The sequence below is a fragment of the Natator depressus genome, chromosome 5 (assembly GCF_965152275.1).
Source record: "Natator depressus isolate rNatDep1 chromosome 5, rNatDep2.hap1, whole genome shotgun sequence".
Lineage (NCBI taxonomy): Eukaryota > Metazoa > Chordata > Testudines > Cheloniidae > Natator > Natator depressus.
Window position 1 is genome coordinate 22,438,805 of NC_134238.1, and position 26,771 is coordinate 22,465,575.

At 43.5% G+C, this 26,771-nt stretch overlaps 1 protein-coding gene across 1 annotated transcript in view; it reads right to left on the reverse strand.

Annotated features, from left to right (window-relative positions):
• The window catches only part of PDZD2 (PDZ domain containing 2), a 311,312-nt gene that overhangs the window by 256,702 nt on the left and 27,839 nt on the right, over positions 1 to 26,771 (reverse strand). Inside the window, exon 2 of the mRNA XM_074952415.1 lies at positions 11,805 to 11,915. The gene's annotated coding sequence lies outside the window, so the exon portion shown is untranslated. The remainder of the gene's footprint in view (positions 1 to 11,804; positions 11,916 to 26,771) is intronic.

The following is a 26,771-nucleotide window of genomic DNA, read 5'->3' on the forward strand; positions in this document are numbered from 1 at the left end:
TTCATTAGCTAATTCTCTTCACATCAAAGCATTAACCAGATTTGTATGGGTAACTGCCTGGACACTGAAGGAAAATATACCCCCGAGTTAGGAAACTTGTTCTTCAAAGATTAATGGACTGAGCTCACAGGTGCACTGGAACTCTACGCTCTTGAGGACAGGGAGAGCAGATAGTTTCCACCATATTTCTGAGCCCTTCAGTTTGGGACTGGAATTTGGCCCCCAGCATAGTTTAGAGTAGCCTCAGGGCTGCTTTAAATGGCAGCAGCGTTCACCAGCTCCACAACGTCCACCCCACCCTCCAACTGCATGCCTCTCTGGCGGTGGATCAGCAAGGGTGACAGAACAGTCTAGGCTGGCTCAACACCAACTGAGGATTGCCGAACAAAAGGGAACCTGAGCAGCCCATTTGGGGCAGCCTTAGGTATATTTTGTGCTACCAGAGTGCAAAAGTGACTTGATGTGAGCCTGAATCTGGACTCTATATACTTAGCCTATCCTCTGTTAGTGAGCCCTGGTGCCTCCCTTCCCTCAGAAACCTGCTTCAACAAGAAAGAAGCGGACCGCAGCATCTATACTGGACAAGGAAACTGAGGGAGTGGGTGTGAGGGTGGCCAGGGAGAAAGGGCCAGGGCCTGGAAAGGAGGCAGTAGGTGAGGGGTATCAATGACAAACAGAAGTTACCAGTCAGGACGAATAAGAGAAAGGGGACAATGCTGTTTGGAATGGGGTTACAAGGGTTACTTTTTGAGGAGAACAAAGCTATACAGAGTCCTGGCGTTTGGGTGGGAAAATAGGAAATCATTGCTGGCCGGGGAAAGGGATTAGGAAGTGCAGCCTGGTTGTAAATTTAAGCATGAAGTCAATAGGAAACAGGAAGAATTAATTAGGAGTGACATAATTAATTTAGTCTCCTCACATCTCGGAATACACAGCAGCTGTTCCACTCTGTCAGTCACTCCTCCTTTGGAGAGTGGGTGTGTGAGAGAGAGAGGCTTCCAGAGCAGAATTTGAGCTGGTTCACACAGAAACTGGCAAGTACCAAGCAACAAAAAAGCCAAGGCTCTTGAGGAAGGGGGAAGATTTTCAGAGGCACAGGGACAGTTGGGATTGCCCTATGCACCTTTGGAAATATCCCGAGATCTCCAAACTCCTCACCTCCACATGCACATCAGGTGTTTAGGCACCTCACGTCCTACGCACATAAGGAAAGGCAGGATTTTGCACAAGCAGGCAGGAGTGTGAGGAAATTTCACATTGGTGAGAGCCCACTGATAATCTGGGCCAAATGCTTCCTGCTTCACAAACATTAGTGATAGAAGCCACTGAAGAAAACAACTGATTTGAAGCGAGATTTCAGTTTGACATTGCTAAAGGGGAGTGAGTAGACCAGCTACGTAAATGATCTCTGGGTTGACAGTGTCCCTTTTATTAGTGCTCCGGATCTGTTGTTAGATTTAACCTTGGAATGGATGGGAAAGGAATGCTCAAACAAAAGCTCTGAGCATCCTGACAGTCGTTACACTTACAGCAGCAATCTCTCAGCAGCCTGAATACTGACCTATGTCGATAGTCTGCAATAGTCAAATGGAAATATCACCATTACAAGGCTAGCTACACCTCTGCCTGCTTCTGGTCTCTCTAAGACCCCCGCCACATGAGTGCTAGACCAAGACCAAGACCCCAGGCACACTATCCTGTGTGTACCAATTGCCGATCACCCTGCAGGTCCAACGGGATTACAGGCACCTCTCACAGGGGGCCCCTCCCCAGATCACACCCCCTTGTGGCACAGCGTGGTTTCGCAGGCATCCCACCCTCAGCTCCTTCAGGCTTCTTGAAATAATTTGCTCACATGCCAGAAGAATTAAAATAAGATCCCCTCCCCCCGCCATGAGATTTTATTCATTAAATCTTTTCAGAACACAGACCCTTTGGCCCTTCAGTCCAAAACCCTTCCTCCCCTTGGTTCAGGAATCCCCTAGCCACCCCTTCTGGACCGGATTGCTACTTCAGATTCGTTCCCCCTCTTTGGGTCAGGAGACTCCCAGCCTTCCTTCTGGGGCTGAGTCAGTAACTCAGGCCAGCTGCAGTCCTCAATCAGCTTCTTGCAGCTGGCTCTTTTAATCCTGTCCTTTCCCCTTGGGCAGGCAGGCTAGAGGTATACTGGGACCTAATTTTTAGGCCCAACCCAGACCTGAACCAGACCCACACTCACTTGACTTGAGCCGAGAAGGCAGAATCATTTTCCAGCCCAACTCAGTCCATCCCTACCCGTGAACTGGAGTTAGTGACGCTGCTGCCTCCTGCCCGTGGGTTCAGCTCTCCTCCTCCTGCCCCTCTCAGGCCAGCCACTGCCTCCTCTGGCACCATGTGCGCACTGCAGAGCGAGAGGCCCTGGGACCTCTGCAGCGCACACACAGCGCCATGAGGTGGCGGCCGTTGGCAGGAGAGGGGCACACAGCCCCTGCGCTGACCCCACAACCTGCAGGATGAGAGCCAACCTGAACCCAAGAGGGTCCAGTTGCTTTCCTGCAGCATGCACAGGACAGCGAGGTGGTGGCAACCGGCAGGAGCAGGCCACGCAGACGATGATGCACCAAACCTACAGCAGGAGAGGAGAGCAGCTGACCCAACCTGAGTGGGTCTAGCTGGTTTCCCACCTGATCTGGACCCAACTCTTGTAGTTGGGTCCCATCAGGTTCCAGCCAGCTCTTTCAAGCTAGCTGCTCTCTCCCCACTCTTTTGACTCTCTGGAGTCTTCTCTTTTATCCCTAGGTCAGGGATTGATTTAACCACATGACCTGGCTGTCATGTGACTGCAGTAACCTTCCCTACCTGGGGAGGAGAGCTGAGTGAGGCACAGGTGGGCTGGACCCATTAAATCTCAAAGGGGTCAGTCACCCTGTGACAGTCACTAACAGCTTTCTTAAAACTAAGGACTTATTTAACAGTGGGAATGAAACAGAGAAAAATGGATTTTAAAACAACAAGCACCCTGCCTGTGTATATTTAGGCTCATCTAATCTTATGCTCTGCCACAAGTCAGATAGGCTTTCCTCTTCAATTACAGGAAGAGAAAAGAACCATGCATTCTTCTAGCCAAACCCAGATCCTCCTCTGTGTCTGTCTCTCTCCATCTGGTTGTCTCTGCCTGAGCCTACACTGTTTAAACAGCCTCCTTCCAGTCCGCAGGAGAATCCAACGGGCCTTCTCCAGGAGAATGCCCCAGTGATGGCTACTCCATTGCTTGGGCAGTTAGTCCCATACATTCAGTCTCAGTGGGTTATATTCACCAGCCTGATGGCTGTCTTCCCCCTGTGGATGAAGGTGCTGAAGCTGTCTGATCCCCTTTGTTAGTCTAACACACCAACTTAGAAGTCAAGCACATAAATCACCATTTGCAATACAAATTGAAATGTGCAATTAATGCAGACATGTATAGTCAGAGTTCATCCCAGGAGACAAGTGATTATCCCAGCCAGCTAACAACAAAAATCCAGAAAAGCCTCTCAACCCCAAATCACACCCAGGAACACATCCACATCCTGCCCCCAAAAACCTTATCAAACAAAGAGCTTTTGCAGCATGACCAGAGTGGGGGAAAGTCATTGCCAGACTCCCATAGCCAGGACCAAAAATGCCCCATCCCCTTTTTAAAATGAGAGGATCTGCTGACTGCAGCTATGGCAATACGTCAGGTAGGCATTTCCGAGGCCAATTAGGGCTTTAGAGGTCATCAGTAGAGCTAATACATTTGCCAAAAAATGTAGTTTTGAAGATGACCAAAACGATGTGCAAATAAAGGATGAATTTGGCAAATAGTTTTGGCCAAATGCAATTTTTTTGACATTGTCAAAACGGTTCCATTCTCAACTGACATTTTCATTTAAAAAAAAATGTAGGTAGATTTATTTTTTAAAATGTTTAAAGGGTTAAAAACGTTTAAAGGGTTAAAAACACCCAAAAACTGAACTAAATGAAAAACTGGAAAAAAAATTGTTTTGGGTGAAATGAAACATTTTGGCAGGGGGAAAAAAATCAGTTTTGGTTTAAAATTAACTGGTTGTTTTTTTTGGTTTGACCACTGATTTAAAAAAATCATTTACTCAGCTCTAGTCATAACCATCAGTTTAAACTCACCCAGGAGACCAATAGGCAGCCACTGCAGACTTCAGAACACTGGTGCCATGTTCTCCCAGAAATATGAACTGCTCCATAGCTATCTGCTGCTTTCTGGACCACCTTCCGTCTCCAAAGGATTTTAAGGTGTAGCCCCATGGAGAGCGCACTGCAATAGTCTAACCCAGAGGTGATGGAGAGATGGACAACACGGACAAGACCCACTATAGTGTGAGGCTGTATTAATTAACTGACCTCCACCACTACCTTCTATGAAGGCAGAGAAAGCTCTCAGGGAAAGAATCCAGACCAGAGTAGTGGATCTTGGGATTTGTCCTTCCAAGAATGGTGGTCAGTCACAGGCAGCTGGGGAAAAACAACAGCATAAATGAGCAGCTGCCTACTATAGACTTTGCACCACTGCATACCAGCAAGCCAGCATTTCTTATGTTTGTTCAGAGGGTGTAGCCTGGGAAACCAGAAAAAGAAAATTTTAGGCAGCAATCAACCTGGTTGCAGCCCTGTATTAAACTTGTAATTAACTACAGCCGGGTATAACTTAAAGACAGGATACCCCACACCACATCACACAGCACAAACAGCCTTCCATGTGGTTCAGATTGAGCTTTTTATATACCAAATAAACACCAGTTTCTGTTGAATAGGATGACTAGCAACTACAATGTTAAATATAGTGCAGAATAATGTTTGGGGAAATGTTACCATTTGCACGCACGCGCGCACGCACACACACAGCACCAAGATGCATGTTTAAGTGACCTCAAAACACAGTATTGTGTTTGAAAACCATTGAAAGCTGTGATTCTGTACACCGATTCCTCTCTTCCTTTGTGACTGATCTCAGTGGGATGGGTTGTGCCCACAGGGAGAACAGAATGGGGGAGCTGAGACCGGCTAAGGGAGTCCAAGAGCAGAATTTTATCCTAAAGGCTGGTGGTTTTTTGCATCTTTTCATAACATATTTGGAAAAAAAAGAACAATTTTTAAAAAAACATGTAGGGCCAAAGCCTCCGCTGATATAAAACAGCACAGCTTCATTGAAGTCAATGGAGGCAAAACAAGGAGTCAGCAGCGCTTTCTTTCAGCAGCTGTGGAATACATGTGCCCCTGTTTGCACAAGTGGGACAGTCATTTTCAACCCCTGCTGCATGAAAGGAGGTTTGAGAGCGAGGGCGGGCCGATGTGTTTCACCATCAAATAGGGCAACTCTCTGTACAGATCCAGCCGACAGATATTACAATGGCTGAAAGGAGTCTAAGGGGGAAAAAACCGGTGGCCAGCCTGTTACACACAGGAGGCAGAGGCCACTATTGCGCACGCTGTTAGGACTGATGATGCACTGTTGGAAAGTCTTCCACCAAATCAAAGCGTAGGGTTGGGGTGATTTCCTGGTCTTCCAGCAGCGTTCTCCCACTCTCTGGATACTGCTGTGGTATACTGAGGACTGTGCTGGAATTGCAAGCTATCACTTTAAGATTGGAGAGCTGTGGGGGAGGAAGGGGGTGTATCCTGGTCCTGCTTGCAGGCTCAGGGTCTCTGTATCAAAGCGTGCAATACCAAGTCAGTCTGAAAAGAGACAGCTTAAAGCAAGGCCTGGCGTGGTGTGCTTTGCTGCCTTAGGAAGCAGCCTGTTTGCCTCTGTCTCTGTGTTTGGGTTCGTGTGTGTTATCACTGTGAACTCTAAGATTTCAAATATAGCACTCCATTGCCACCTTCCAGCCAGAGGCCACCCAACACAATCCAATGCCCTAGGCACCTCTTCAGTATGTCACTCCCCCATGCCACTCAAATTTGGCCTGGCTACCCTTCTGTCATGATGGAGAGGTGGCTGGGCCAAATTTGAGTGAGTGAAATTGTGCCGTGGCACCTACGGGTCACAGTGCCACTCAAGTTTGGCCAAGCCACCCCTCCATCATGACGGACAGGTGGCCAAGCCAAATCTGCCAACCTCTGCAGTTGCCCAGCTTGCCTGTGGCTAGAGTGGCCTCTGCTTCCAGCCAGGGTGTTCATGGGTATGCTGTGAGACAAAACAACTGCCAGTTTTATCCCTGCCTGGGGCTCACAGAAGTTGCTGAAGCTTGGCAGGGAAGGACCAGACTGCACCAAATGGCAGGTATTTTCAGCAACATTTCCCAGACAAGCAGAATCCATCTAGCACCACCCCCAAAGTCTTCACCACCCACACTTCCAATTAAATACACTGAACACTGTGCTTTACTGTTAATCGACTCAATGTTTTTCAGGATCTACGAGAAAAACATTTCCGGCAAAGTGCAGCTTTCTATGCATGTGATTTTGCCAAGCGGAGCTGCCTCCCCACTGGTTGTGGTTATGAGGAAACATTTTTTTCATTTAGCTAGGAAAACAAATGACTAGAACGCCGCTCACTCAGCCCTCAGCTCGGCCAGCACACGCACGCCCCAGAACACAGGGCTGCCATGTGATAAAGTGGACGCATTTTGTGGGGGCCTTTTCTTAAATATTGGTAGGACACCACTGTTAATGCCCTCGAATGATTTAGAATTAGAGCATGTCTGCACTACAAACCTAAGTCGACATATGTTAGGTCAACTTATAGCCACCGCAGGAATTACTGGGCTGGCTGATGTCCACGCTACCTCCCTCTAACGGTGGTGTGTGTCTTCACGAGGAGCGCTTCTGCCGACTGAAGATGGGCAGTGTCGGGGGCTGAGAGTCAGGGCTCTAAGTTCCCCAGAGGGATCCCAGCTGCCCCTCCGGACTCTCTCTTCTCCGCTCCCAGCCAGGAGCGGCGACTCCCTGAGTGAGGAGCCTCCAGACAGCAGCCTGGCTGGGAGCGGGGAGCCTGGTGGGTGCAGCCCGGTTAAGAGCAGGAAGCCTGTGGGGTACAGACAGGCTCTAGCTGCCTAGCTTTCTTGTCAGTTTTGTTTCTCCATTGACAAGACAGCCAACAGCAGATGTAAGTAATGCAGTGTCTATGCAGACACTGCGTCACTCAAACTACACTGACATAAGCCCTACGCCTCTTATGGAGGTGCAGTTATTATGTTGGAGTCGTATGGCACTTACATAGATAGGACAAGGCTGTAGTGTGTACACTGACATAATTAGGTTGACATAAACTGCCTTACATCAACCTAACTGTGTAGTTTTGACGCATGGCCAGAAAGGGTTAAACGTAACCTGCAAAATAAATAACCCTCAAAAGACATGTGGGAAGATAATGTTTGTGGTTTTGTGTCAACAATGTAATCAACAGTCCCTGTCTATGGTGAATTCTATTAATTCAGAGATCAAAAGGACATCCTGGCATTTAAATGAATTGTAAACACCAGATATCTCTGTATTCATCTCTCTTTGAAATGTATAGCAAGTCATCTGTGAATGATGGAGGAACAAGCAAATTGCCTTATGTTAATTCGTATAGCTAAGTACCAGTTATGGACCTCCTTCAAAGTCATCCTAATTACCTTTTGTTCCCCAATGAACTCCAACTTTTCAAAGAGGACATGAAATTGAATAAAAGATCCTTGGGTCATGATTCTGTCATCTCAGATTTGCTTAAGCTTCATCAGGGGAAGCTTGAGTCACAAGACTGAGGTCCCAGCTACGCTGGTACACTCTGAATATGATATTTGGTCATTGGACGATAAATTATTAACTAAATATAAAGGAACTCTTTGCAATTACACAGCTCACCATCTCTGCTATGAATCTGAACCTCAATGGATTGAACTCATGTCTGTATGTTTATTGGTCTTTTAAACATACTCTCTCGCTCTCTTGTTTTTTTAATAAATTTTAGTTTAGTTAATAAGAATTGGCTGTAGCATGTATTTGGGTAAGATCTTGAATATTCAATAACCTGGGAAGTAATGGGTCCAATCCTTTGGGACTGGTAGAACCTTTTCTTTTATATGAGGAAATAAGATTTTCAGAAATCATCACATTTGACTTGGGTACTTGGATGGAGGCCAGAGGCTGGGTTGTTTTAAGGGAACTGAATAATGAGTAAGATAATAAAGAAGCTGTTTTATGCTGGCTTGGTAAATCTAAGTATTGGAATATCCACCAGCTTTTTGGTGTTTGTCTGCACCATTCTTTGCAGCTCACCTTAATTGAGTGACCACAGCTTGCCCACACTGGGACCCCAGATACAGTAGTGTAGACCAGGCCTTAGAAATTTGAGGTCAGCTTAACAAAACAAACAAATAAAAGAAACAAGAACCTGGAGACCCAAGAAAGTTTCTTGGCTAAGCGGATTGGATCACAATTGTCAGAAGGGTGCCTAGCACACACCGGGGCACTATAGAATTTAGAAGTCATGGGAGTTAGGTAAGCGCATCAAAGCCACTGAGCTTGGTATCTACTATAGGAGGAGCTCCAGGCAAGCTGTGTTGCTGTCATCACTTACATCACCACAAACCAGTTGGAGACACATTAATTAGCCAAGAGGGAGATATGTGTTCAGCACCTAAGAAATCCTTATCGCTGAAGGAGCTGCAGAATTGCCATTTGCTCTGCTCTAATAAAGAAAAGGAATATAATTTTAGAGTGCAAGCCAGCAGCACCATGTGAGGCTGTAGTTCACAGCTCTCAGCTCAGTGACAGGTGCAGCTAGAGTTTGAAAGCAAAGAGTTATTATTCTGGCTGCTGGGAGAAGCCAGTCAATTTACAAAAAGTTAAGAGACAGACATTTACAAGGCCTCTGAGTACCCTATGGCTCTAAGGTGCAGGCTGGATTCTCTGGCTTGATTTACACTCAGAGTTTGTTATGATGAAGTACTTATTTCTCTGTTTTGATTTTCAGCCTTTTAGATTTTCTTCCCATTAAGTAACACTTCAGTGCGTGGATGCTATGCCTAATGTGGTTTCCAGATGGGAATGTGTCACATGTATTCCTGAGATGGGTGAGCCAGATGTTTCATTTATGGGAACTTTTCAATAAGTTTTATTCTTATACGGACAGAATACTCTCCTCTGTTTACATGTGCTTGGAGTTCAAGGATATCAGGCCCGATCCTGCTGTCCTTAGCTGCATTCCAATCCTTGCTTTGACACCAGCACCTTTTCTGGCCTTGAGCAAGCGACTGATCCATTTTACCTCTGTTTCTCCATCTGCCCAATGGAGTTAACACCTACCTCCCAGCAGCCATTGTAAAGATTAGTTCGTTCTGGTTTTTCCCTTGCAGATGAAAAGCACTGTAAACTCCTAAGTACTTGATATGGCTCTGATCCTGCAGTGAACTCCATGCTGAAGCAAGGATGCAGGATCATGGCCTATTATCCTCACAATAATACATGTGTCTTAATCCTGGTTCAGGACTTCCCAACACACATCTGAATGTACTAGCTGTGAAACATCAGACTGTGGTGGAATGTAACCTACTCAGTTTCTTTTCATTCCTTCCATTGATTTGAAATCTGTTTAACAAAGTCCTACAGGAGGACAATAACTTGCGCTTGGTGAAGCATATATTTTCAATTGCCAAATGATAGCTCACAAAGGAACTTTAAATTGTCCCCATTCCCTGTAATGTTACCACCTATGTGATGGCTGCAGACATGACAAACACAAAAAAGGCACTTCCAGCCTGCTGCCTATACACAGATACTAGACCCAAGCCCCAGTTGCTGACAACACCCTACTGAATGTTAACCCCTTAGTCAACAAACAGCTTGAAATAAATAAAGGATCTTCATAGAGGTAATCAAATATTTGTGCTCAACACAGAGTTTGGTGAACGATCTTTAAACCCACTATTCTGATGAAACTGTCATGAGGTCTTACAGGCCTGTGGGGACCAGACAGAACCTTGGTTTTTAAGATCTTATCTGCTTGGAACTTAGTTTTATTTACCTAGGAAGGATGAGTTGATGCTGGTGGGATCTAATTGTGTGGTTCCAGGGAGTCTTTTCAGCCCTGAGACTAAGACACTAATCCATCCCACCACGTGAGAAAGCTTGAAAGTGACTGAAGCCACTTTTATAAGGACTAAATTGAGTTCTAAATGTTGAATGGAAATAAAAACAGTAAAAAAACAACAATAAAAAAACAATAAAAAAAGACATTATCATCCTTTTTGTTGATCCAATATTCTGCTTAAAAAGTTACACTCCACTCAGTTTAGCAGCCCTTTTTCTGGATCAATACTTTGAAACAAAAATACAAATTACAGACCGCCCCTGTTGAATCACTCTTGTGGTGGTGTTTCTTCCAAAAATTCAAAGCAATAAAAGGAATAAAAGAAAGGTACACATTAGTTAATAAACTATGCCTTCAGAAATCAAACCCTAAACCTCTAATGATACCTTGTCTACAATTCTCCAATATCCAGAAGTTTTTGATGAAAGCTGCATAAAGTCAGCCTGCAAATCAATTCCAGCTTTCTCTGCTGTAACGCAATACACACAAGAAGAATTTATAGCCTTAGGGTAGGGAATGGGGAGATGAAGCCTTCAAGATGAATTTCAGCTATATGTCAGGCCTATTTGCAGATATATGAATATCTATCACTAGCTACAAGGCTGTAGAATTATATAGGCCAAATCAGCAATAATCAACATCACATTTCCAGGAAAACAGGTCACCAAAACAATGGGCAAGGGAAAAGGGACACTAATTTGCCCATAACCATTTTTCAGTCTCAAAATCTCAAGTCTGCACACTTTGTGAAGCCCATTATTTTCCTGACTGGTTCTCAATTTGATATGGTCAATTGCAAGGATTTCTCAAGTGTCATCTGATGATCCACCCACTTGCACCTCTGTATATTTTTTAAGATAAATTTATTATGAGCTCGACACTTCAGGCCACATCATTTTAGAGATTTAATTAACTTGAAAGTCTAGAGCCAGGCAGATGGAGGGGGAAAAATCTCAACTCTGACTAAAAGATTTAGTTCTCAAGAGTAACGCCCCCTCCACAACTTTGGGAAACTTGCATCAAACAGAGGCCAGAAGGAAGGTTAAAAAACTTCTCTCAATTCAAACCCTGTTAAAAACATGACAGACAAGTTTTCTAACAACTACTCGGATTCTATAATCTTTGTTCTTTATGACTGATTAGTTCCACTTTCCAGCACCTCTCCTACAGACATACTCTCCAATTGAAAGCAACATATACAATAACAATTTAAATTCCTGTTGGAGCCTCAGCTTTTAAAACATCCATATGCTGTGTATAAAGTCACATAATGTAGCACTAGGTCACATGCACTCCATAGCTTGCACAGGCCAAGCTCATTGCATGCTCCAGGGGCTCCTGTATCCCTCCATTCTCCCCACCAGCTCCCTGTGTGCCACCCTCCCTGCAACTCCCCTAGTCTCCCCGCAGCAGGGGTTTTGTTTGCCCAATGGTCCCTCCTCCCCCCATGGTAGGGTCTCCCATTCTCCCCCCAGGCCATTAGCTCTGGGTGTGACCCAATTCCCACTTCCCCTCATGCCCTCTATTCCTCCTTCCCACCCCCAAGGCAGGGGCTCTGTGTGCCCCCTATTCTCTCCTTCCCCCAGTCTACCCTCTACTAGGGGTTCTGACCCCCCAACACCCTTTCTCCCCATTCCAGGGTCTTGCATTCTCTCTCTCTCTCTCTCACACGCATACACACACACCCCGAAGGGGCTCCATGTATGCCACCATTCCGTTTCCCCTGATGTCCCTCCATTCTCCCTTCCCCCCTTACCAGGGTCCTCCAATCTCCCCCAGTCAAACACAGAAATGCCATCAGGTTGAGTGCAAGGCCTTCACAAGCTTGGCCAACTACTTAAGAAGTCATTCCGCCAAAACAGGCCTTCTGCAAAGAAGAAAAAGTTACAAGTTGATTTCTTGAAGGAGTGCATGAGCCGAAGATACGTTCTCATTTCTTCTCTTGCAAGCCTGGAACGTTTCTGCCAGTCCACCTATGTATATGGATTAAGACGATTATTTATACTACCGCAGCGCAAAGGAAACCCAGTCATGCCCCAGGACCCTGTCACGCTAAGCGCTGTACAAACACAAAACAAAAAGATGGCCTCTGCCTCAGAGAGCTTACAATCTAAGTATAAGACAGTAGACAACAGGTTGAGACAAACAGGGTGAGGGATGGACGACAAGTAAACAGGGACAGACGACAAGTAAACAGGGTGAGGGATGGACGACAAGTAAACAGGGTGAGGGTGGAGGACAAGTAAACAGGGACAGACGACAAGTAAACAGGGTGAGGGATGGACGACAAGTAAACAGTATCGGTCAGCATAGTCTGCAGTGGTATCAATGCGCCAGCAGCAACCTATGTATTGAAATTAAATATGGTATTCCATTTATCAATTAAATTTGCCTCCTCTGTCATCAGGTAACCTTACCTCCACCATTATGGGACACAGCATAAATAATTATGCTTCTTCATATGGAAGCATGCAATACAATACCTACTTCTCTTTTCTGAAAACTCAGGCCAGGTCTACACTTCAAAATTAGGTCAACATAGCTACATCGGTACGACATAGCTATGCTGACCTAACCCCAGTACAGCCGCAATGTCAGCGGAAGGTGGTCTCTATTGACATAGCTACAGTCTCTGGGGGAGGCGGTGTTCCTACTCTGACAGAAAAAATGCTTTCATAGGTGTAGGTTGCAACGTTGCTATGCCACTGTATCTCCATAGTGTCCATGTCCCCTCAAATAACTGAGCAGCTACATGCACAGAATTTTTAAGAAGTTCATTGTAAGTTTAATAAACACTCTTCATGAAGAAAATAGTTCAACAGACTATTGCATTAGTCTATCTCCAAAATCCCATATTCAAACCCTGGAATAGACATATGGAGAACATCTCCTCCCTTCAACATGAAGGTGGTTTGTCAGGCTTAATTTAATTTTATCTGCTTGCAGAAGCTGTCCTACGGTCCTAAAAAGGCAGACACATCTACTGGAAGCTATCAGTTACCGCCTTCAGATGCAAGGCAGCAGACAGTTGATCAGCTCTGCTCTTATCAGCAGAAGTCACAAAAATTTATTATCCCCAGTTAATCCTTTTACACCGGTGAATTTCCAAATGCTTTTATGGTGGAAATTGATGGGATGAAAACTTGTCTAAATAAAAATGGTGAGCTGCCATTTTGTATGGCTTACTGTGCACAGGAGCAATAGTCTACATGCTTTGGTGAGCATATGCTGGCACCCTAACTGGATCATCTCCAGTTTTGTGGTTTTGTACTTGTATGTTCCAACATGGTGCTTTTTGCAAAGCCCTTTATGCAGATAAATGATTAGGCCTTTTGGTTTTTTAAATAAATTACTTCAAGAATAATTTACACTATGCAGCACTTAATGAGCTAGTTCACTCATTAATCACAATTTTCTTAGAATCCAAGCAGTAGAAGGCACGATCCCGATGAGATTAATGAGAGCCAAAGGGTGCTAAGCACCTCCGGATTAAACTAACTAGAATGTGATGCTCTGTTATAATGTAATGGTTCTCAGAGAATTATGTCTTAAAGTCTTTAGATTTTTTTCAGTTACCCACTCCCACATGAAAAGACAAAAATTCCAAACAACTGCATGAAAATCCATCTCTGGGAACTAAAGTGTGTTCCCTTTAAGACTGAAATATGCAACTAGTAATCGAATCAGGCTTAATAAACATTTCAGATTTACAGAACATGGACCCTGGCCAATTATTAGTGAAAACCACCCATTCTGTCACATCAAGCAGTGAGCAGACACACAGAATGAAACAAGGAGTTAATCTTAATGGTTATTTCTTTGTTTATTGGATTTGCTTTTTCACTCTGCTGTGGAAAGCTGCCATGCTGTGTTTAGTGACACCGTACCTGATAGTTCCTTTGACAGCTCTAGAAGAACACCGTTGTTAGACTGGGAGGGATCCAGTAATTATACCATTATAGCGGGGAAAGAAAAAAAAATCTAATTCTATTACCACTGTGTTCTTATTTCACTTTCCAGTTCAAAACATTTGTTCTACGCAGCTACAATGAGCCATTCTGCATACATATCATTGTGTAATCCAGGGAACCATATTTCATGAATTAATCCATAAGGCAATGTAGGTACGTTGTAGGTACAATGTAGGTACACTCTGACCTCCGGAGCAGAAGGCTGTATGTTGAAGTTCCATACCACAACTTGCACGCTCTTCTGGCACTGCAAAGTGATACTACCAGTGTGGTTGCTGCACTGATCTAGGTCCAAAGTCTTGGTTGAATATCCAGGATAGAATGTGTGACCCTTCTAAAAAGAGCAGGAAAATAACCCCAAAGTTCTGGCTAATATTCCTTCCATCAGTGAAGGAGATTCTGCTGTCCAAGGCTGTGTACAATCGATTATTGATATCAAGATGGCTGCAGTACATTAGTTCCCAGTGCGGTCACTGTATGAGCAGTACCTAATTTGCTAGTTACTTTGTAAATGGTTTGGGGCCAAACTCTTCTCATAAATTATTCCGTCGACTGCATAATTTTGCCTTAATGGAATTATACTAATGATTAATTTGGCTTCTTTCAGTATATGAAATGTAAAATTTGATTTTACCCTCATTCCATTAAAGAACATCTAGGAAGAAAAAAAAAAAGAAAAGAAAGTTACTTACCTTATAGTAACTGGGAGTTCTTCAAGATGTGAGATTCTTATCTATATTCTACTGGGGTCGATGTCAGTGCTCCATGAACCTGGTGTTGGAGAATTCTTGCAAACAATATCCTTTTGGCCCACTCATGCGCCCTTGCCCAACTTATGTTTCCAACCAAAGGCATGACGGCGGAGCAGACCAACCTCCTCTCCACTTCCTTCTCTACCATGAATCCAATTATGACCTGAAACACAGGGGAAGGAGGGCGGGTAGTGGAATACCGATAGGGATCACACATCTCGAAGAATCTCCAGTTACCATGAGGTAAGTAACTTTCTATTCTTCTTCGAGTGCTGGTCCCTATGTGTATTCCACTGCGGGTGACTGACAGGCAGGACTCAAGTAGGAGAAATGTGCAAGGATACAGATGGGAGAGCCTCTTGGAGGACCGCTGTCCCAAAGGATGCAAGAGCTGAGAAGTCCTGTACTAGAGCATAGTGTCTCGTGAACATGTGGCTGGAACTCCACATAGCTGCCCTGCAAATGTCACGTAGAAGTATTTCCTGAAACAATGTCACCTGAAGCCAACAAGTCTAGACGTTTAGACTTGTCAGGAGGAGTAGATTTTGGACATAGTCATCTAGATCTCTCCCTGGCAGCCTGTACGACTGGAGAGTTTGGTGCAGTCACAAATGATCTGGAAAAAGGGTTAAACAGTGAGATGGCAAAGTTTGCAGATGATACAAAAGTATTCAAGATAGTTAAGTCCAAGGCAGACTATGAAGCGTTACAAAGGGATCTCACAAAACTGGGCGACTGAGCAACAAAATGGCAGATGAAATTCAGTGTTGACAAATGCTAAGCAATGCACATTGGAAAACATCATCAAACTATACATACAAAATGATGGGATCTAAATTAGCTGTTACCACTCAAGCAAGAGATCTTGGAGTCACTGGATAGTTCTCTGAAAACATCCACTCAATGTGCAGCTGCAGTCAAACAAAATGTTAGGAACCGTGAAAAAAGGGATAGATAAAAAGACAGTAAATATCATAATGTCACTATATAAATCCATGGTGCACCCACATCTTGAATACTGCGTGCAGTTTTTGTCACCCCATCTCCAAAAAAGATATATTAGAAGTGGAAAAGGTACAGAGAAGGGCAACAAAAATGATTAAGGGCATGGAAGACCTTCCATATGAGGCAAGATCAAAAAGACTGACAGTTCAATTTGAAAAAGAGATGATCGAGGGGAAATAGGATAGAGGCCTATAAAATCATGAATGGTGTGAAAAAAGCAGGGTGGATAAAAATTAATGATTTAAACAAAAATCAAAGAAATCAGATTTTTTTAATAAAATGCTTTTTGAGGAAAAAACCTATCTAAAGATAGTTTTAATTAAGATACATTATAGCTCAAAGATATCTCATCATGGAATAGGGATTATAAATTCTAATTCTATAGTATGAGACAATATATTCATGTAATGTTTAAGAAAAGTTTTGTAAATGAGTTCCAATAGTTCATGGATTAGGGACCCAATCTTATGGGGTTCCACGGGCTTCTGTATAGATTATTTAGGTTAATCTTTCTAGCTAACTAATAGGACTCAGTGCTCAGTCTAGAAGATACCATCAGAGATGCTTAGCTCGATTTGTGTCTCCAGAGATAACATGCTTGTTAACAGGAAAAATATGTTTTAAATAAATAAATAGTATATAGAGGTGAGAAATAACAGACCTCAAGCCTATTGTCCCTCTGCAAATTTGTGTACACAGAGTCAATCCCTTACCTCTCTCTAAAAGTGCAAAGTTTCAGAAAGGTCAATGAATAGAAGACTGTTGTGGGCAGAACAGATCTGGACAAGGAGAAGAAGTCTGGAGATAAATGTGAGAAGGGAGGGACAGGCAGTAGAAACAAAAGTGAAACTGTTTGAGCAGCATATTCCAGAAGTCTTGGTCTTTCTGAGTGGAGCCTTCACTGATTTGCGATCTACCGTACTATTCTCTCACTAGAAAGGAAAACCTATAGTGGCAGCAGGCTGTAAAAGAGACCCAGTTTGGGAATATTTTAATGAACTTCCTCTACCTGTGGGTAAGACAGGCATATGTGCAAAGTGCAAACAGTGCAACAAAGAAATGCAAGGCCTGGTCGCCCAAATGAAACAACATCATGAGAAGTGTTCCTTCTCAGGAGGAAGCTTCATTGAAGATGATGAAAGAAACGTGTCTGAACGTGCAGAATCTTCAGGTTGGTAAACTTTTTTATTTCGCACTTCTTTCTTAAGAACTGCCTGTCTTCTTTCTGGACTGTTCTTGAATTCTCATGTTTGAGCAAAAAGTATAGTTGTTACTGTATGGTGCTATCATTTTAGATCCAGTTGTGATAAAAAAAATAGCTGAAATAGGCAGATCTTCCTTTTGCAATTTCACCTTTAGAGCAGTACTGAGTGCCAGTGAATGCAATGAGTAATACTAAATGAGCAGTATGGTAATAATAATTAAATAACTGCACTGACTTATTTTGTGTAGGAGAATCCATCCTCAACACACAGGCTTCTGAAGACTATCCACCTGCAAGATCACTATCATTTTCGATAGTTTCAGCGTTATCTGCCAATGATAGTGTTTCAGTCACATCAGGTACGTCACATAGCCACAGTATATCACCTGTAGCAAAAAGGGAAAAAAAATCTCCATCATCCAGAAACAACCATAAATAAGTTTCTGATAAGAACCAGCAGTTTATAAAAAGAGATAATTGATGAAAAAATTGCCCAGTTTGTTTATGCAACAAACTCTCCTTTCCGTATGACTGAGAACCCACACTTCATTAACATTGTTCCATCATTTAGACCAGGATACAGTCCACCCAACAGAGCAGATGTCACAGGCAAATTGCTGGAAAAAGTGTATGAAAGAGAAATTGAGCAATATGCAAAAGGTGCAAAAGGTCTAGAGCAGGGGTGGGCAAACTACGGCCCACAGGCCGGAAGGGAAACTGTGACCAAAGGGAGCTTCGGGGGAGGTACCCGCACGCAAGGGCAGCGCACGGAGCCCTCTGCCTCTCCCCCCAGGGGCCGCAGGGACATAGTGCCAGCCGTGGCACGGGGCCAGGGCAGGCAGGCAGGCATGGGGCCTACCCTGGCCCCTGTGTGCTCCGCTGGCACCCTGGAGAAGCTCCAGGGAAGCGGCACTGGGCCGGAGCTCGCACCCCCAAACCCCTCCTTCACCCTGCCTCCAGTCCCCTGCCCTGAGCCCCCTGCTGCACCACGCAGCCCTCCTGCACCCCAACCCCCGGCCCTGAGCTCCCTGCTACACCCCATACCCCTCCTGCACTCAGAGGTGAAAATAAGCCAGTACAGCGTACCGGCAAGAGCCAGTGCACCATACCGGACCAGCTTCCCCAGGCCGGCGATTTAAAGGGCCTGGGGCTCCCGGCCGCCTCTACCGCAGCCAGAGCCCCGGGCCCTTTAAATCGAACCCAGGCCCTTTAAATCTTGATTTAAAGGGCCCAGGGATTTAAAGGCCTGCCCCTTCCTGTTAAAGCCACGCCCATTCCAGTTGAGGCCCCACCCCCTGCTTGGGACTCCGGCGTACTGGTAAATCCTTTAAGTTATTTTCACCCGTCTGCACCCCAACCTCCTGCCCTGAGCCCCCTCCTGAACCCGCACCCTTCCTGCACCCCAACCCGTTCCCTGAGCCCCTCCCACACCTGGCACTCCCTCCTGCACCCCAGCCCTCTGCCCCAGACCTACATTCATGGCTATGCATACAATTTCCCCAGCCAGATGTGGCCCTCGGGCCAAAAAGTTTGCCCACCCCTGGTCTGGAGGGTAAAATTGTTAACCTAAGTCTTGATGGGTGGAGCAATGTTCACAATGATCCTGTTGTATGTGCTTGTGTGACAACAGAAGAAGGGAATGTCTTCCTTACAGAAACAATTGATACATCAAGAAATGCATACACAGCAGAATACTTACAAGAGGTAGCAGTAAAAGCTATAACAAACTGTTGGGAAAAAATTCAAATGTCTCACACACAGCTTGGTCACAGACAATGCTGAAAATGTATCCAAGTTGAGAAGAAATTATTCAGAAGAGAGTCCCAAGCTAACAACATACGGTTGCAGTGCTCATTTCATGCACCTCCTAGCCAAAAAGACTTCAGTGTTCCAGAAATAAAGACTAATGTTGAAATTGCAAAATACTTCCGTAACAGCCACTTTGCAGCAGCTGCTCTGAAAAATGTGGGAGGAACCAAGCGAACTCTCCCACCAGATGCGTGATAGAACTCAGTAGTGGACTGTTTTGAGCACTAGATCAAGAACTGGCCTAATCTGATAACTGTTTGTGAACAAAACTGTGAAAAAAAACAGATGGCACTGCCACAGCCAAAGTTCTCAACATTGGGCTTTAGAGAAATGTTGAACACATGCCAAGTACCCTGAAGCCTATTTCTGTAGCCTTGAACAAAACGCAGGGAAATAGCTGTTTCATTGCTGATGCTGCTGACATTTGGAAGGAACTCAGTGAGATCTTAAAAAGAGAAATATGCAATGACCGAGTTGAATTACAAGCATTAAAAAAAACGAACGGGACAAGCATGATCTCCAGCTTGTTTTCTTGCAAATATTCTCAATACTCGGTACCAGGGTCAAACCTTGACTGCTGAAGAAGAGGAGCTGCCTATGACATAGACATCCAGCAATCATCCCTCCATAATGCCAACTTTAATAAACTTGAGGGCTAAGCGTGAACCATTCAAGAAATATATGTTTGCTGATGATGTTTTAAAGAAAGTCACACCAGTGAACTGGTGGAATTCACTTAAGCACTTGGATTCAGAGACTGTAGAAGTGATAATCTCACTTTTAACAGCAGTAGCTTCTTCTGCTTGTGTAGAAAGAATATTTTCTTCCTTTGGACTAATTCATTCCAAATTGAGAAATCGTTTGGGACCTGAAAAAGCAGGAAAGCTTGTTTTTCTTTTCCAGATTATGAACAAACAGGAAAATGAAGGTGAAGAAGACTGAGTTAACTGCAGAAGCCAATATTTTAAGTTTCTCATGTTGACCTGGCTGACCTGGTCGATTTAATTTTTGTTTTGTTTTTTAATACTTCATTTAACTATTTTTGTTAAAATTGTATTTAACTAAAACAAACCTGATTTTAGTTAAACATTCAAGTTTTTTAAATTCAAAAATTCATATGCTTGTTTTGTTAAAATATTATATGTTTGCTGTTGAAGAAAAAAAAATCCAGAATACATAATGTTGTTGTTTTAGTTAAATAAAACAATTTAAAATGTCTGTCTGGTGATGTTCTCCTCCTAATACAGCATGGCAAGAAAATCCTCCAAATATTAATGATTAACTTCTTTAATTGGAGATAATTCACCTCCCAATGACGTAATAAATATCTGTTTCAATTACATTTGGTAAATGAAATAACCAATCATTCCTTTTCTGATATAGCTGTAAAACTAATCTGAAAAGTTTTCAAAATAAATCACTTAAAAATGTATAGTATAAAAATGTATAAATCACTTCTAAAAATGAAACCTACATCTATCTCTGAGTTGTGAAGAATATGTATTAAGATAACAACCAACAAGAATGCACTTTTATGTATTAATCCATGATTAAATTGAGTCTTCCTGACTCATGATTTAAATCATGACTTAAATCAATTTGATTTAAATCAAATCCACCCTGGGAGAAAGTGAATAAGGAACTGTTATTTACCCCTTCACATAACAGGGATCAGGAGTCACCCAATGAAATTAATAGGCAGCAGGTTTAAAACAAACAAAAGGAAGTACTTCTTTAGACAGTGTGCAGTCAACCTGTGGAACTCATTGCCAGGGGAAGTTGAAGCCCACAACTATAACTAGGCTCCGAAAAGAATTAGATAAGTTCATGGAGGATAGGTCCACCAATGGCCATTAGCCAAGATGATCAGGGATGCAACCTCAGGCTCTGGATGTCCCTAAGCCTCTGATTGCCAGACGCTGGGACTGGACAATAGAGCATGAATCACTTGATAATTACTCTGTTCTGTTCATTCCTTCTGAAGCACTTTGCATTGGCCACTGTCAGAAGACAGGATACTGGTCTTGGATGGACCATTAGTCTGACCCAGTATGGCTGTTCTTATGAATCAAAATCTCACTAGTGAGAGAAGGTCCCACTGACAAGATAAACTGAGTCAGTGGAGGGAGGCTCTGTGTTGACGGTGCATGAGACAGCAACAGTACCATCTGTGGTTGACTCTCTGGTCATGCTGAAACTGACAGATCCCAACATTTTGGCTTGGATGGTGCCAGTGGTGATGTCACTGGTCTGAGATCTGGTACTGATCGAGCCCTGGTTTTATGAGCTTTTGAGTCCTGGCCCTAGGACTCAGAGGATGTACTAAGTCCTATGAGCAAATCTGCTTGTTCAGCCCCAATGCAGGCAGAGCTGTGTCAGTTGCCTTTGTAGCAGACTTAGATGGACATTTGCCCTTATGCTTGTGAGCGTGTTCTCTGCTTTCCCTACAAGACTGCAAGAGGGAATTTGTGGGAATGGACTCCCTTGCACCAGAGTCGGGCCTCGTGCTGGGAGGCAGTCAGCGTTGATTCAGGTTGCCATATGGTGGGTCTCGGCTTGGGTCTGACTGCAGCCTCACAGCCTTCTCCATAGGTTGCTTTCTAAGCCAGAGTTCCTGCACCTCACGGGTATAGCTAGGAAAGAGTAGAAGATATTGCACCAAGCTGTGATGCTGATTGCCATCACTAACCAAGAAGGAACAGGGGCAGGACATACAGTTTTTGTGGCTTGGAGTACTGGGCATAGTCCATTACTCATAATAGGGTGGGACAGGGAAGGGGCTCCCAGAGGTAGGGAATCTAACTAGAAAACATAAAAATTATTTTAAAAAAAGAAAAAAAGAGTACTTGTGGCACCATAGAGACTAACCAATTTATTTGAGCATAAGCTTTCGTGAGCTACAGCTCACTTCATCGGATGCATACTGTGGAAAGTGTACAAGATCTTTTTATACACACAAAGCATGAAAAAATACCTCCCCCCACCCCACTCTCCTGCTGGTAATAGCTTATCTAAAGTGATCACTCTCCTTACAATGTGTATGATAATCAAGTTGGGCCAAGGAGAGTGATCACTTTAGATAAGCTATTACCAGCAGGAGAGTGGGGTGGGGGGAGGTATTTTTTCATGCTTTGTGTGTATAAAAAGATCTTCTACACTTTCCACAGTATGCATCCGATGAAGTGAGCTGTAGCTCACGAAAACTTATGCTCAAATAAATTTTTTAGTCTCTAAGGTGCCACAAGTACTCTTTTTCTTTCTGCAAATACAGACTAACACAGCTGTTATTCTGAAACCTATTTTAAAAAAAAAAAACTTACTAAAAGTAATAAGACCTATGTACAAAATGCATTGAAAAGGCGATCTTTAAAATATTTACAGACTGAAGAAAAAATAACAAAGAAGCAGCTCCAGAGACTGGAGGTTCTGACCCAGGCCATGTGTCAGTAAGAAGAAACTGGAGAAGTAGTTAGTCCACTCCACCCTTTAGGCCCTCAGTTGAAAACACAAGGAGGGCAAGGGCGCATGCACGAACCGACAGACCCTGCTTGCAAGAATTCTCTAACTCCAGGCATGCGGAGTGCATGTACATGGAGCGCATGCAAACTGACAGTGGAATACACATAGGGACGAGCTCTCAAAGAAGTTTTAGTTTGGGGACTGACAAAAATTGTATTTAAAAATGCAAAGCTAATAATACACCGATTTTTCAAATTATTTACATAGAAATAAATACATCACCCAATTTAGACATTTGCATCATTAGAGAATTATAGATGACAGCTTCTAAGAAAATTAGAAGGGAAAAATTCATGAAAAATCATTTTTTGTTAAAATATCAGTTTTTGTCAATTTTCAAGTCAGAAGAACTATTAGGCTACAAAATCACTAAAACAGAATCAAAGATTTATTGCCTGGGAAAAGAAAATGGTATAAACTCATATACAAGTTCATGTAAAAAACAAAATGACATTAATAAGCAACCAATCATTTCTGTTCATAAAAACGTGCCCCTTTGTGAACATATGGCTGCCTTCCAGATGCTCCCTGGTGGCCTCAGAGTGGCCCTGCAAGCAGCCCCTCACCTCAGTTTCCCTCATTTCCTCAAATAAACTCAGTACAGCTTAAGAATTATATAAATAACCCTTTTTGAAGGGTTAGTTTATTACCAAAAGTCCCACTGCCATAAACCAGAATCCCCCCAGCACAGTCCAAACAATACATTCATCCCAACAGTCCAATACCAAACATGGCTCTGGACTCTCTCACCACACCCCAGTGGCTAGGTATGGCTCTGGCATCTCTCCTCATACCTCACTTCAGCCCCTCAAGATGGGTGTTTCTCTGCCCTGCCTCCTTCCCCCGTATGATTCAAGTTCTTGCCTGGAGACATCAGCAGTCTCACCCCTCCATCATTCCTCAGCTTTCTCTGGCCTTCCTGCTTCAGCCCTCCAGCTCAGAGCCAACAGGCATCTCCCTCTGCTGCTCTCAGCCTTCAGCGTCTCTGGCCTGGGGAAGTTTGTAGGTGACCCTGACTGCCTTCAGCACTGCTCCAGCTGCTCCCTCCTTCAGGGCCATCCCCTCGCTGAAGTGCTCATCCCTGCTCTGCTCTCATTTCGAGCTCCCACTCTGGACGCTGGGTTCCGGACTCCTCCCTCTCAGGATTCTGAGCTCTCATTTGTAACTTCCAGGGGAGCGCCACCCTCCTCCTTACAGCACACTAGGATGGTCCTGCACTGGAAGAAGAGTGCTGGGCCGGATTCCATTATACCTTTGGTGTTGGAGAATTTCTAAGAAGTAGCCACAATGTGAAGTTAAGGCACCATTTTTGTCCTTATCTTGCCCTTTTCTGTGTATTTCATATTTTTCAAGTAAATACCTGAGCGTCAGCCTTTGAAACTCTTTAGAGCATTAAGATAATTCCCTATAAATCTGAACCAAGATCTGCTTTCTCAACAAGAGCATTCTGCCCTGGAGGTGCCCACTTTTGTTACTGTGAGGGCTAGAGTAGGGCTGACAGCATTTTGTTGCTTAAGGATTTTTTTTTTTGGGTGGGGGGGCAGGGAATAAAAAAGAAAGCATTTGTTCTGAAAAGAATAAGATCAGGGAACAACAGTAGGACTGACTTTATCAATAGATTACAAGAAGTGGGAAAGGATAGCAGTACGGTAGGTCAAATTTTGGGCCTCAACCGTTCATTTCCTTTCAGCTTTGAACTTCCTGGCTTTGTCTATCTAATCTGTTCTATATAGGTTCTTATACTGCCCTCGTCACTGGAGTGTTTAAGCTTATTCCAGTAGCGAAGTAAACAACATAAGTAACATCTGTCCCCTCTGGTTCATTCTCTCTCATCCTCTGTCTAGGGGAAGAATTGTGCACACAAGGCAGTGAATTGGGTTAGTGGGGGAGCGTCAAGGTTCCTTCCCCATTCTGAACTCTAGGGTACAGATGTGGGGACCTGCATGAAAACCTCCTAAGCTTACTTTTACCAGCTTAGGTTAAAACTTCCCCAAGGTACAAACTATTTTACCTTTTGCCCTTGGACTTTATTGCTGCCACCACCAAACGTCTAACAAGTATATAATTGGGAAAGAGCCCATTTGGAAACGTCTTTCCCCCGAAAATCCTCCCAACGCTTACACCCCCTTTCCTGGGGAAGGCTTGATAAAAATCCTCACCAATTTGCATAGGTGAACACAGACCCAAACCCTTGGATCTTAAGAACAACGAAAAAGCAATCAGATTCTTAAAAGAAGAATTTTAATAGAAGTAAAAAGAATCACCTCTGTAAAATCAGGATGGTAAATACCTTACAGGGTAATCAGATTCAAAACACAGAGAATCCCTCTAGGCAAAACCTTAAGTTACAAAAAGACACAAAAACAGGAATCTACATTCCATTCAGCACAGCTTATTTTCTCAGCCAGTTAAAGGAATCAGAATCTAACGCATATCTAGCTAGATTACTTACTAAGTTCTAAGACTCCATTCCTGTTCTGTCCCCGGCAAAAGCATCACACAGACAGAGAGAGAGACTTCGTTTCTCCCTCCCCCTAGCTTTTGAAAGTGTCTTGTCTCCTCATTGGTCATTTTGGTCAGGTGCCAGTGAGGTTATCCTAGCTTCTTAACCCTTTACAGGTGAAAGGGTTTTTCCTCTGGCCAGGAGGGATTTTAAAGGTGTTTACCCTTCCCTTTATATTTATGACAGGGAGTTGGGTTTTTTTTAAATGTAAACACTGCTCTGCGTTTATATTACAGAAGGCAGATCAAAGACATGCAGCTTGCATATCTACTGTAGTTCCCTGTTCTTATTTTTTTCAGAACAAGTGCTTTTTTTTTTTTGTGGTGGTCCTTAATATTGACTGTTACGCCCTTCATGTTCTGTAAATATAGTTTAGTGTATATACAATAAAATATTGTTTGAACTTGTTTAATCGGCTATTAAATGGTCTTTGGGAGTCTATGGAAGTAAGTAGGTACAAATACAAAAAGTTAACACACACACAAAAACGTACAAAATCTATTCCCAGCCTCCAGTGAAGTAAAAATCCAGAGACAAACCAACAGATTGTTAGTAAGAACAGTATGAAAGATGATTATAATATACTCCATGTCTAGAAGGCAATTATAAACCTTTGTTCACATGAATGTGCTTTGCTGGAGTTATTCAAGCACCTAGTGCTAAACGAAGTAGCACTTTACCGTTGCTGGAATAATGATCTTTTTGAACATTATCATTATGCATAGTGCTGTACACACAAACACACTACCCTGCCCCAACAATTTTACAATATGAGACCCCAATGCTGCAAATATTTATTTATGTGCAAAACTTTACATATGTGTTTCTAGGATCAATGCCTAAAATACAAAAAAGAGCTCAGATGCAAATGACGGATCCATCTGTGCTGGGCAGAGTTGCTTGAAAACAGAAGAGGGACACCTACTCAGAGTGTGGGGAGAAGATAACATTAGTTATCTTCCACAGCCTTTTATTTATCTCTCTTGTCCTCCTTCCAAAATCTTAAATGATGTCAGCAGGAAAAAGGCTTTTCTATAAATACATGTAAAGGATGAATACCATGTGTGTTGGGAAGGGTTATTGCACTTGCCTTCATCGCTGGGCTTAAATCCTGGAGAGATCTCAAGAGAAAATGAGGTTGGTGGTCTATTGCAGTTCCTGTCCATACACATCACAAAACCACCAGACATTCTGGCACAGCTCAACCCCCATTAGCAAGCTCTGTGCTCGAGAGCCAAGACAAAAATACTCAGGGTGGGAAAACTTGCAGAGCTCTTACCCACACAATTTCTAACTCAACCAGTGCTACTGGTACTCATTTTCATGAGTGCTCTACTTTCTTCAGGAAACATGGAAACTAGATAAGGGCTCGGAGAGCAGGGAAAAGCCTTTGCTGCTAAGTGCAGCCCTGCTGAAATTTTTCAGAAGATAAGCGAGAAGCGAGACGATGGATGGACAGTGTTATTGGCTAAAAAACTAAATGACCTTTACAAGCAGCCTTGAAACATCCATCACTTTCCATGTGGCTGTGCTTTGCATGGTACTAGAGTCTCATTGAGGGTGAAGTTTATGCACCCCTCCCTGTGCCAAGCCTGGGAAGTACAGCTTTGTATAGGAACCTCCAGCAGGGCTAAGCAAGCTAAAATTCACAAGGTCCTGCTCTAGTGCCCACGACCAAGTTCTAACTGGTTGCTATCAAGACTTGAGCCATTCATATGTATTGATTAGTAACACTGTGAGGGATAATTTGCTCCAGCAAGCTGTTAAACAAGATCTAAGCATTTCAAAAGAAAAGAAGAGAGAAGACGAAAAAAGGGGGAAAAAAAGAATAAGAAAGAGTAGAGAGAAAAGAAAGAAAAAGAAAAACGTAGTTTGTAATAAAGGAGAGAGAAAAAGGGCAGCCGAGTGAGAGCAGAACGGGTGCATTCAACCCCTCCTGCATACTTCAGAGAGTCAACAT